Raw genomic sequence first — 12563 nt, forward strand, 5'->3', positions numbered from 1 at the left:
AAGTTAAAAAAAAAAGTTAAAACTACCAATATCTAAGGAAACTATCGATAGGTAACAATATATCTTACAATATATTTTAAATCAGTCTTCTACATTTTTAAACTAACTACCTAAATAGGGTCGAAACTCATCGGGACGAGAAGGATCAAACCACATGAGCTCTAAATTACGCTATATTGACTGAGTTATTTGATGTTCGGATTTCCACGTGCATTTTTGGTTATTATTATTGGGGCTTACGGAACCCCGAGCCTAATCCAATGGACTCTCATTACTGTGCGTTTTGGACTAAGTTTATTTGCTTGCTACCAGCCTCTTGATATCCCTAATAGACAATATGGAGCTCCATTCCACCCCACAATGTAATTATTAAAAATTGCTTCCAATAAAGCCCAAAACGTTTTTCTATCTAATTTAGTGATTTATGAATTCAATTTTTGTTTTAAATATATTTTTACGCCGTATTTTTCTTTGTAATTTAATCCATTTTTACAAGCGTTTATTGAAATTGCACTGCACGTAAGTAAGTATGTATGTTCAGGTGGAATATTGCAGCTAAATTTTGAAGCAGATATTTCAAACTGATTGAGCTGAACTTTTCTACACACGTTTAATTTGAATGACAATGCACTATTATAATAAGCACATCGCTTGATGGTGCTTATTATAATAGTGCATTGTTCGGCTGCCGACGAGGGAACTCCTCAACGGTTTACTGCAATGACATGATTTTTTTTATCACGTATTAAATGCAAAATAAAACACTCTGACAAGGCTTTTTATAAAAAAATATACTTCTTAAGTATAAAGAATGTGAAAACATTATTTTTGTTTAAAAAAGGTTACTTAGCAGAATCCGCTTGAGATAAATTCTTTTTAAATATTAAAACCCTAATTGTAAGTGTTAATGGACAGGAACGAGCTACATTGTTCAGATCACAGACTTTGAATACTGGAATCACAGTTACACTTTGCTTAGTTCATATTGGTAATCTCCCTATCTTTTTGAGCTAGATTCCGGTTTCTTTCTCGGCTTTGTTGCTTTGAATCCCAAAAAATAGGCTGATAATATTGAAGATTCGGTTGTAATTTTCTATAACACTTTTAGTTAATAAAATAAACGAAATTTTGATATTCAATTTTACGACCGGCTACCTGTCTGACGTCACTTCTCTTTGTGAATTCTGCTGTTGTATTTAAAGCTATTAATGTATAAAGGTTAATTTTATCCTCAAATCACATTGTATGGCATGCACCGGAGGAATATGGATCTAGTATAGGGCGGGGACCACACACCTAAAACATTGTGAGGATTATTTTAATTGTTGAAAATGCAAAAATAAATATTTATTATGTACGAAAAATTATATTATTTAGTATCTATAAATCCTCCCGAGCGTAGGTACTAGACGTTTGTTTACTTAGCTCATAATCCGGGTCAGCTGCACCAATCAATTTTGACGGTAACTTTAACCTGCGCAGAAATACGCAAAATACACCAATTTGTCTTATGGGCGGCGATCAGGTTTAAGTTAACGTCATAGTTGACTGGTGCAACTCACTCTTTAAGACTGGATTCAATTGAACTTAAGCCGTTAAAGTAGTAAGAGCGTGGCAGACGGCAGACCACAGAATTTGGAATTGCAAGCCAATAGAAGTTCTATCTGCTATATGCTACCAAGCAAAAGGGAGATGGAAAAGTTGGAAAGTGGACTCGGGCTCCAACGAGACGCTTCATTGCAGAAGATGCAATCTGAAAAGCGCTCAGATGAGAAAGAACGATATAGGTACTGCCTTATAAAAAAATCCTGGAGTTTTGTAGCTCATTAAAATAAGTGAACCTACGTAAAAGCTTTACTTTATGTCCACATTCATTTTCATTTATCTGACACCTTTTTGCAAAAAAAAATCAGCAGCTTATAATTTTTAATAATATAAATTATAGCTGCATATAATCTTATAAATAGCTGCATATAATTTTTAATATATGTATAAAACCTATATTTGTTAATTGACGTCCTTGGAGAAAAGACTTCGGTGAAGTTTGTTGCGCCGCTTCTTCTTCACCTGCGCTTTGGAAGTCTGCAGTAGACTTAAGTAATTTTTTTTGACGTCAATAAGTGATGTATATCATGAATAAAGAATGTTGAATTTGCTGTAGGTATATTTCCCGACCGCGTCAACTAACCACATTATGACCTAGCTAAATCTGCAGTTGATACCTCATCGCAAAAGAAAGCAACGGTACAAAACAATTCGTAATTCAAAATTCAAATAAGAAAGTGAATTCTAATCGATTCAGTGCGCGATGATTAAATAGCTTGAATGTCTAATATCACCCGTCTACGCCACTTCTATTTGCGTAATTTTATTCTAAATTCTGTGCTACAAACTAACTACAGTGTTTATGACATCTATAGGGAAATACCACAACGGCGGCCGTAAATGGAAAAACTTTCACACACATAGCTGTCGTCTTCTGGAAAAATGACGTATCTGACATTTTTTTCGAAATTGAGTTATTTACATATTCGGAATCGTCAAATTTTCCCGATTCAGAATATGTATACAACTAGTTATTATATAAAAAAAAACAGTTGCGTCTTTCTGCCGTTCGGTGACAATATGTTGTATTCCTGTTTTCATATTTCGGCCCGATGAGTTTTTTATGTTTATGTGGCAGTAAAATAGGATCGTTTGTTCCAACAATGTAAGTGTTTATTGAATATTTTTCAATGTAATGGACGGTGTTTATAGTCGAGACATGATATCGATAAGAATAACATTTTCACGCCCAAATTGTGATTAAAATTTTCTTTTCTTTTTTTCCATTTGGTTAGGAATTTATTACATAGGAATACTACACTATTTGAACTAAAGTTATGAATTATTTTCTAAAGTCCTTGGAATAAATTTAGAAAATAATATAGTAGGTGTACTTACAACAACTCACCGTGATTTCATATATACACAATAATATTTTTTTAAAAATATGTTAATATTTATTTGTATGCTAAGTATCTCTAGTTTACGTTTTACAAAATCTTTGTATATTATCTATAATTTTTACAATACAATAATCCTTTATTTCTATGCATACAAAAATTTAATAATATAATACATTTAACTTAAAACTAAACAAATGTACACGAAAATATGCAATAGGCGGCCTTATCGCTAAAAGCCATTTCTTCCAGGCTTTTATAAAATATGTTTATGTATTTTTAGTTCGCATGTGTATCACAGAAATTGATCCATTTATACCTAAATGGATTAGGTTGGATTTGGTTTACCGCTGCGTGCTACTTAAAGTTAGGTTAACAAACATCCTATCTCAATATTGAAACTAACGTTTTTAAGACCAGACATCAAAAACCCTCAGGGAGTTTACATTAACGCGAGAGACGTTGCATTGGTTGAACGCAAACATGCTTTTAATCAATACTTCAAACAAAACTTAGCCACTGCAATAATAATTAAAAGCGAATCATTATGAGGAATATTTGTTAAGGACCGAAGGGTCGCATCTGGCCTCAGGCGGCTCAAATAAGCTAGGGTTGTCAGAAGTGAGAAAATGTCTGCTTATGAACCGCAACTCAAGACAACAATGACATTTTTGGTAAGCCTATATTTTTAGTTTTTGCCCAGTGGGACTAACTTCTGCTGGCTAACATCAATCATTTTTCTTACATTAAATATTGCAGGTCATAGTCATTACAATCATATCATTTTAAGTACCTACCTACATCTTGATTGAGTTTCATAATTGCCGCGTTAATATAATTTCTAGTACAAAATTGCCAGACAGTTTGGAATTTCTGCTATAAATTGGCTTTTCATAAAATTCAATTTCAGTAAAAGTCCAATTTAATTAATAGTGAAGTCATGCCAGGCTTATAAAATAATTAGTTTTTGTCCCTTGGTAAGTTTCAACAATAGATGAAATCGTATTTTTAGATGCTAAAAGAAAATCAAAACTTGTACTGTTTTTTTTTACAACTTACAATAATTATAGTAAGTTTTATCAGATGCTTATAGGCGACGCGCCATGGTTCATATTAATGTCGATCTGACGTTAATATGAATTATATTTTTAAGCAAAACTGTCGAACGCTGAAGGAAAAACAATGAAGTAGCAACCCTATCTGTGACATACAAAGATAGTTCCTATAATCCTTTGCCCTCATGTAATCCTAGTACGCAAGATGTTGATTGCGTCCCATTTTAGTTTACGAAAGGTAATCCTTAGGAACTATTCGGGAAATTCTGATAGGAAGTTTGTTTACGATGTAAATTTCTACGTAATATCATAAACCTCTTTGATTGGATATGGAAAATGTTAGGGTCAGTTTGAATAGTGCGCTTTGATGTATGGAGATTATGTAAAATCCCATAAAGGTACCCATTACACATCACATCAATTCAATAAGAAATTATTACTCAGACAATATAAATTACGGCATGGAACTAGCTTAGTTTTCATAGCCATCGACACACATAGAAGATTAGAAAGTAATGCCAAAAGGCGCAATGCAAAAATTCCACAAACTTATACACCAAAATGATACAAAATTTACCCGATTTACGGACAAAGCCATCCAAATTCAGATTTAAAGGGGAAAAAGGGGGAAAAATATCTATATAAATATCCCAAAACGATATTTACCAATATGAAAACATTTGATATTAAAAAAATTAGCAAAGTTTTAAACGTTCCGCCTTTTCACTTCAGATGAGAGATGTCGCTTCCAAATGCCATAAATCCAACGGAAAAACTTATTGAAGCCTAGTTCCATGTTACCATGTAATATGTAGAGACGAGGACACGTTATTAGTTTTAAAAACGTCTCTAGGCTAGTAAATACAAAGAGAGATTCTCTAAGATCTATATTGCCTACTTTAAAAGTATTGATATAACCTTCATAATAAGTTAAAATAGTACTTTAGTCACTTAAGTAAGTTAGGTTAGGTTATAGTAAGGCCACCCCCCCGACGGGTTCCCATCTTGTCGCGATGGTGGGGCTTAGTAACCGGGGGGGTTGGTCTGACACAACCAGCCACCCCGGTGAACCAAGAGGAACCCAAGGCCCAAAGACTTTGGTGGGTGCTCTGGGCCTGGAGGACGGTCCCCTCAGTAGTACTGCCATTGGCTGGTGACCTGCCACCAGCCTTTGGATGTGGAAACTAGAGGGGACCAGAGGTGGGGTCGCGGGGGTTTGTCCTCCGCGACCACAGCGCGGCCGTGGCGCTGAACACGGTGCGGTGGGGCCGCAGGGGAAGAGGAGAGTCGGTATGTCTCTCGACGATCCCCCTGTCCTCTGCGGCCGAAGGGTGGCTGCCTCTGTATCGGGTGCAATGTGTGGGTGTCACCTGCCTATCACCTCTTGCGCCCGTACAGAGGCAGACTTGGGTGCCCTGTGGCACCCAAGATTTTGTGTGTGTGTTGTGACCGTTGGTCCCTTCAGGACCAGCCGTCGGTGATGCCCGCTCCCCCGTCAGCTTTCTGACTGGTGTGCGGTCGAATGCCTAGCGACCCCGTGACGTCCCCCATAACGGCAGCGTGAAAACGCCCCAGGGGTTTAGTGGGTAGGCTGGGCCGACTAGCGGCCCAGGAGTCCCACACTCAGTGCGTAACAAGCATTCCCCTGGGTAAACAAAAAAAAAAGGCCATATTTTCTCATTTCTATAATCTGCAGTGAACCCACATCGGAAAGCGTTATATTTATCAAAACAGGTATTGTGAAGAGAGATATCTGGTTATATAGAACCAGTCTGTTTTTGACGATACGTACTATACGTACAGTCGCAAACTAATTTCGGAATATTTTATCTGAAATTGTTAAGGAACTTTTGCCCAATTGTGGTACCTAATAATAACTGATGATAAACAAATTATTTTTGTTTTAAATATAATAATAAAAAATGCATTTTGCAACCATGTGCCATAATTCTTTTTTTTTTTAATTTTTCTTCTTCTCGAGTGTGTTGTTGCTAATACATTTGTTATCCCTAATATATGTGTTAGATTTTATTAAAGTCGCCAAGTTATTTATATTCCTTATTTCTTAACATGATTAATTTTGTTTTGAAATTTGGCAAATTTATTTTACCTACTATGGGGACAATCGGGTATCCTAAATATCTATAATATATAATAATATAATATTGAAGAAAATTTAAAATTGATAACACCACAATCAATTATTAAAAAAAAATATATTTTCGACTATAAGGAAATATTTTTAACAACTTTTGTTAGTGACTGTACACCTCTTCAATTGTAAAAGAGCAATTCAACGCGGTACATCCACGTGGAGAAGGGGTAGCCTACAAAGGCGGTTTTTATTATACTGTTGGCAGGCATATGCCTGTGTAATGAACTTCTCTCATAATATAAGTGGTTACGATTCAAAATTAAATTGGAGTAGGCAATCGAACCCGTATGTTATTATTAAGGTTCTTTCAAATCAGACATTTTTTTGACAAGAAAAGAGAGGTCAATATTTCGGCATCCCATTGGTCAAACTGTCTCTAATACATCTCTCTCTTATCGGAGTATTTTACCCGGTTGCTTCCTCTTTCTTCTACCTTTGATTGTTGGAGCCTAGGGTCTGCTAAAATCTGAAAAAATAGTTATTTCTATGATAATAGAGACGGATATTTAAATAGACGTATAAAATAAAATCTGACACCAGTATTAGCAATTTAACACATTCGAAAAGAAATAATTCAACATAAAACATTAATCACGTGGTATCCACATAAAATTTCGTTGAGACTATATTACTCAGTCTATCTCGGCATCCCCGCAGGACACCAGACGGACAATCTAAATGTACAAAGAGCTATTTAATAAATAGATGCAATGACATTAATGCTAGGGACGACTCCCGAGGGAGAGGGATTGATTTCGGTTCCAGTTTGCAGGTCGGGCGCATTTGTTTTCGCTGGCATGTAAATTTGATGTTAACAAATTAAATGTTAAATATTTTAAATACTCCATTAGAATTTTGTAAGGATAGGAAGGCAGATAAGCGGTTTTATATGGGTGTTTCTCAGAACGTTTCAACCGCTGCGGTTAGAAAAGAATTAGTTTTAGTATCTGACTTTCAAATAATTAATCTGTAATGTAATAGTAATGTAAATTTTATGAATGATTGATTTTGGAAATGATTCGTTGGTCAAGAAAATTGACGGATCGTGATGACAGCGCCGTCGCCGCAGCGGTCCAAACTGCCATCTGCGGCGGACTTTTGACAATCGTGTCAAAATTACGCTGCGAGCTTGGAATTAGTACATCTCAAAATTCCCACGGGAGCGAAGCCCCGGACAACATCTAGTCAATTATATTGTTGCCTATCAGCTATTAACATCAGGCTGAGAGTTCTACTCGCTGACACGTTCACACGTGTAGCGTTAGTGGAACTTTAAAAAAACTAATTAATATTCAGAAGTGAAGTTACCTAACAGATCGCCATTTTTAACAGACTCCAACAAGAAGGAGAAAATTCTCAATTTTATTATTTTTTATGTATGTTACTCGATTACACAAAGACTGCTGGACCGATTATTTAAATTATTTTTTTTTTAGTTTGCAATTGTATACTTCCAAGATGTTTACTAATAAGAATCATTGACGCGTAGCCGATTTTGTGCAAAAATAAGTCTTGAATAAAGTTCAAGATTTGATTATTTTTCGCACAAGTATATTCATTGTTTCAATTCAATACAGAAAAGCTGCAAGCCTTCTTTAGAATAAATTACTGAAGATAAACAATTATATAGATTTTAGCTTTGTGTTTTTCTATTTTCTTTAGGTATTTTCAGGTCTGTTTTCAATAGACCTTAACCTCAATAGAATATACCTGGAAATAAAAAGTCAACGTAATATAAACCATATACTGTAAAATACAAACTTAACATTGTGTGTATTTTCATTTCAATAAAGACTTGATACAAGCGTAAAATAACCATATTCGATAAACAGGAAAAAAGTCGTTTTCCTCCCGGAAACCGGGACTCCACGGGAGGTATAATATCCCACAGGAATAAAGTGCAATTTCAGCATGCAAACAAAATATTATAAACACACCATTATAGTAAAGATGGTTGCCCAGACTAGCATAAAACTATCGTCCTAGGTAAGTGACGAATGGGATAAGGCAGCGTGACAATATTATATTTAACTAGTCAAGTGGCTAAATGCTATCGAATATTATTACCGAAAATCCTCATTTACCCAGCGTCTTAAAAGAGCTACGAATGTGACAAGGTAATGTGATGTGGTGTGATGGAATATAAAATGAGTTTGCTATTTTGTGTTGCGTGTGTTGCCGCCGAAATAATTGAACTCTCATTTCAGAGATACTGCAGAGAAAGCGTCGTGCAGCATTCAGTCGCTCACCCAGAACGCTGGGGTAAAAAGGCAAAACTATTTATTCACTAGACGTAGTAAAACACTCTAACAATGGAAAATTGTGTAGTCTTTGTATTGTTGTTTATTTTAATTTAACTTCCCAGCCCCGGCTTTGAAATAAATATTTTTCTATATTTTAAATAGTTGGAAGAATGAACTATTTTCTTTGAATGGCTATAGAAAAGAACTGCAAATATATAGAATGTGCTCCTTGTACCGCGATACATTACCTACACCTACCCTACTGAATAATTAAATAGAAATAGTTGTCTTCAAGTACTACAATCACAACTTAAATGAGGGTATTTTTATTCAAATATTTGCATCGCAACTCTTCTGCCTTTCGACAAAATGGCTTCTCTATATGTTAGCGGACACTAACTGCGAAGCGACGTTAGTCATATCAAATGTATGGCCAAATCGAGGTTCCTTATGGGTACCTCGATTTGGATTACTTCATAAGTCTGTAATATATTCATAGAATATAGAAGGAATATAATTACTCATTATCACGTTTTAACATTGACAGTCCACCAAAGAGGAGCGGAACATTTTATAAAGATGATTATTTAAAAGCGTAAACATTCGATATACAAAATATCTCATCTGTGAACATAATCTCAATTTGCCCGGAAATGGTTATTATGACGTCAGGAACACAGATGAACTGTCAAATCTCCACGTGATTACACCCGGGAATGAATCTCGGAATTGGGCACGAGATAATTGGCACCCCGGAACGAATTTGTGAAACGCGATATTTTGATGAGGCGCGGATGACTAGGTATGTGTTTATTGTTGTTTTACTTATACTTTGATACTGGCCAGTAATTATTATTATTTTTTACTATATACCAGCCAGTATTATAATGATTTTCTTACTTTTGTTTATTCTACCGGGGTATTTTGACGACAACCTGGGTGTCGCAGTGGTAAAGTGCTTGCCTGTGAACCGAGAGGTCCCGGGTTGGATCCCCGGTCGGGTCATGATGGAATATGATATTTTTCTGATTGGCCCGGGTCTTGGATGTTCATTTATATGTTATAAAATATAATATGGTTAAGTTAGTATCCCATAACACAAGTCTAGAACTTACTTTGGGGCTAGCTCAATCTGTGTGATTTCTCCTAATATATTTATTTATTTTATAATAAAATTCCATCTTATTTTTCACTCTAAATTTAAAGAAATAGCATATTTTATTTCGCATCATAAAATACTTTTTCAGTATTTCTTTAGTTTATTGAAGATGATTTTCATCCAGCTAATGATATTGAGACGAGCGTATATCGATACCTCCTACGTAAAGTGTCGTAACCAACATTTTGCGGTTTTTAACTTTTCTTCATTTTCGTACTTCTAAACATAACAACTAATGACTGCAAGAATAAAAAATGTTACATTTTTATTAGAAGGTCTAGATAATCAGACTACAAAATATCGTATAATAAATGTTGCCCGTGTATAAAATCGTATGTTGTACTATCGACACAATACGCGGGGGTGCGGGGACGTAAGGCACGCGCAGGCGCATCGTATGTTTCAGTTACCATACAGTACGCGGGGGGAGTGCACGTTCGTCACGCAGCAATTAAATTCATTATTATTGTTCTTTTTTACATTGATTTGCATGTTTTTCGTTAAAGTATAATCAAAATGTCGTCTAGAGAACAAAGAATCCTTGATTTTATTATAAAAGACAAAACAAATGATGCGGTACGTAATGAAGACACAGTTGAAAATTCAAATTACGGAAAAAAAATCAAGTTAAAACAACACCTGTGATTGAAGAATCAGAAAGAAATGAAGGTATGTATTTTGTACTATATATAAGTTGTGTACTTTCTTAGTAAAATTAATGGTTTTTTTAAATAAAAGTAAAATTCTCTATCTTTGCCGATGTAAAATACAGTATTTCATACTTACTATATTTTACATCGTTTTCACTTAGAAAATAAATGTCGTATATGTAACATACAATATTTTACACCGGAAAAATAAAAATGTATTATATCGGAACATGTACATACGATGCTTTACGTCGGCGTTTAATTTTGTTTTTTTATCGTATGTACTACATCCTATAGATTACTTCGGTAAGGCATGTGACTTACCACATTATACGTGTCAAAAAATCGTCAAATTTTTTTTTCAGCATTTTTACCTTTGCATTTAAATATAAATTTAGATGCAATTGAGCAAATGATGTGTTTTTTATCAGATTCTGACATAGAGGTGGAGAACAACGTCCAAGAATGTACATCGCGGAATAGTAAATTTATTTCTTTAAACAAATTGATTTTTGGTACTCCTATTGTTATTTACCATTTTCTTGCAGTTTGTGGACTGTTCTTATAAAAAGAATATTTAACGAAGATTTTTTAAGTTACTTTTATTTTTATGTCCTATATCGGAAATCAATAAAAAATTTGATGCACACCCTGACGACGCACTTACATTTATTAATTTAAAAGTAAATGGTACACAAGAAGGTGAACCTATGCCAATTCCTTGGTAATGCATTAGTAAATTATATTATTTATAAGTGCTTAATTATTAATTTTACAATTTATTGTTTTAGATTCATCCGAAACTAATACCAAATAGTAATATTACACCTATTTCTTCCCCAAACTGGGCTACAAACCATTTAGACTACGATTGTGAAAATTACTTCTGTCCTTGGTATATTGAGAATGCTTTACAGGAACCCTTATCAGTCATTTCCGACTACCTATCTACTAACCACATCACAAGCATTCATTGTCACACTCCGTTGTCTTCATTTTCCGAATCAACGCCAAGTTGTTCCAGAAAAAGAAAGAAGATTTCTCGAAAGGATGTAGGTAATATCGTAGGTACGTCGGCATGTTACAGATTGGATTAATAATAAGCGGAAGACGTTAAGAAATTTAGGCCAAGAATATAAGAGTCGAGATGGTACCACTAGGCATGCGAAAACAATAAAACCGTTGTGTTTGGAGAAGTGTAGACAAAAATGTTCTTGGAAAATTAGTAACGTTGAAATAATTGCCATTTTTAATTAATTTTGAAATTTAGATGACAGAGAAAGGCAATGGGCTTATGTAGCTTATTTAGTGCAGAAACAGAAAAAACGTGGGGTTTTCACAGATACAACATCAAGGCAGTAATTTTACTTTAATTTATAGACTTAAAGTAAACAGAAGTGATGAAAACGAATTTGTGATTGTTTGTAAGAAAACATTTTTAAATACATTCTCTATTAGTGAACAATTTGTCTACACTGCTTTGGAAAAACTAGATGTTACTAGTGGATTAATAGATATTGACCAGCGTGGACGCCATGATAATCCTCGGAAGCTGATAACTGAAGACGTTGTTAAAAGTGTGTGTGATGGATAATGGACTTGCCATTCAACCCATAGAATCTCATTACGGGCGAAGTAGTAGTAATTAATTTAGATGGTGATTTAAAATTTTCGTCGCTTATTTGACTTATACAAAGAATGGTTTGATGAACACGTATACTCTGATAAAGCCCATACTGAAAGGCAATATCGTGATATCATTAACCAACATTTTAAGCTAAGTTTTTACATTCCTAAGAAGGACCAATGTGATAAATGCGACATTTATAAAAACAAACCTTCACCGACATTGCTTGAAACAGAGCTTTATGAATCACATCAGCTTAGGAAAGATGTGGCGCGTAAACGAAAGTTCAAGAAGCAAGTTTTAAAGAATCTCAAAGTAGGTAAGAGATTACAAAAATTAGTGATACAATAATATGTTCAATGTTTTTCCTGCATCTACGAAAGAATTTACGAATTATTAGGTATTTGCGTCCTAACTTTCTTTAATCAAAAATCAAAATCAAAACAAATCATTTATTCAGAAATTAGGCCTTCACAGGCACTTTTTCACGTCATACTCTAAATTAAATGATATTTACCAATGCTACAAACTACTAGCATTTCGGAACGACCACTGCTGAGAAGAAATGCCGAAAGAAACTCATTCAAACAGTGTTGGTCCCTATTATGCCAGAAGGGCTTACCATTTTTTAAATATAAACAATTATGTATTATAAGTATTAAAATATTTATGTATTATAAGTTATGCTTTCCTAACTTAAATGTATAAGACTGATTCATATACATAAAT

The sequence above is a fragment of the Plodia interpunctella genome, chromosome 16, assembly GCF_027563975.2.
Source record: "Plodia interpunctella isolate USDA-ARS_2022_Savannah chromosome 16, ilPloInte3.2, whole genome shotgun sequence".
Lineage (NCBI taxonomy): Eukaryota > Metazoa > Arthropoda > Insecta > Lepidoptera > Pyralidae > Plodia > Plodia interpunctella.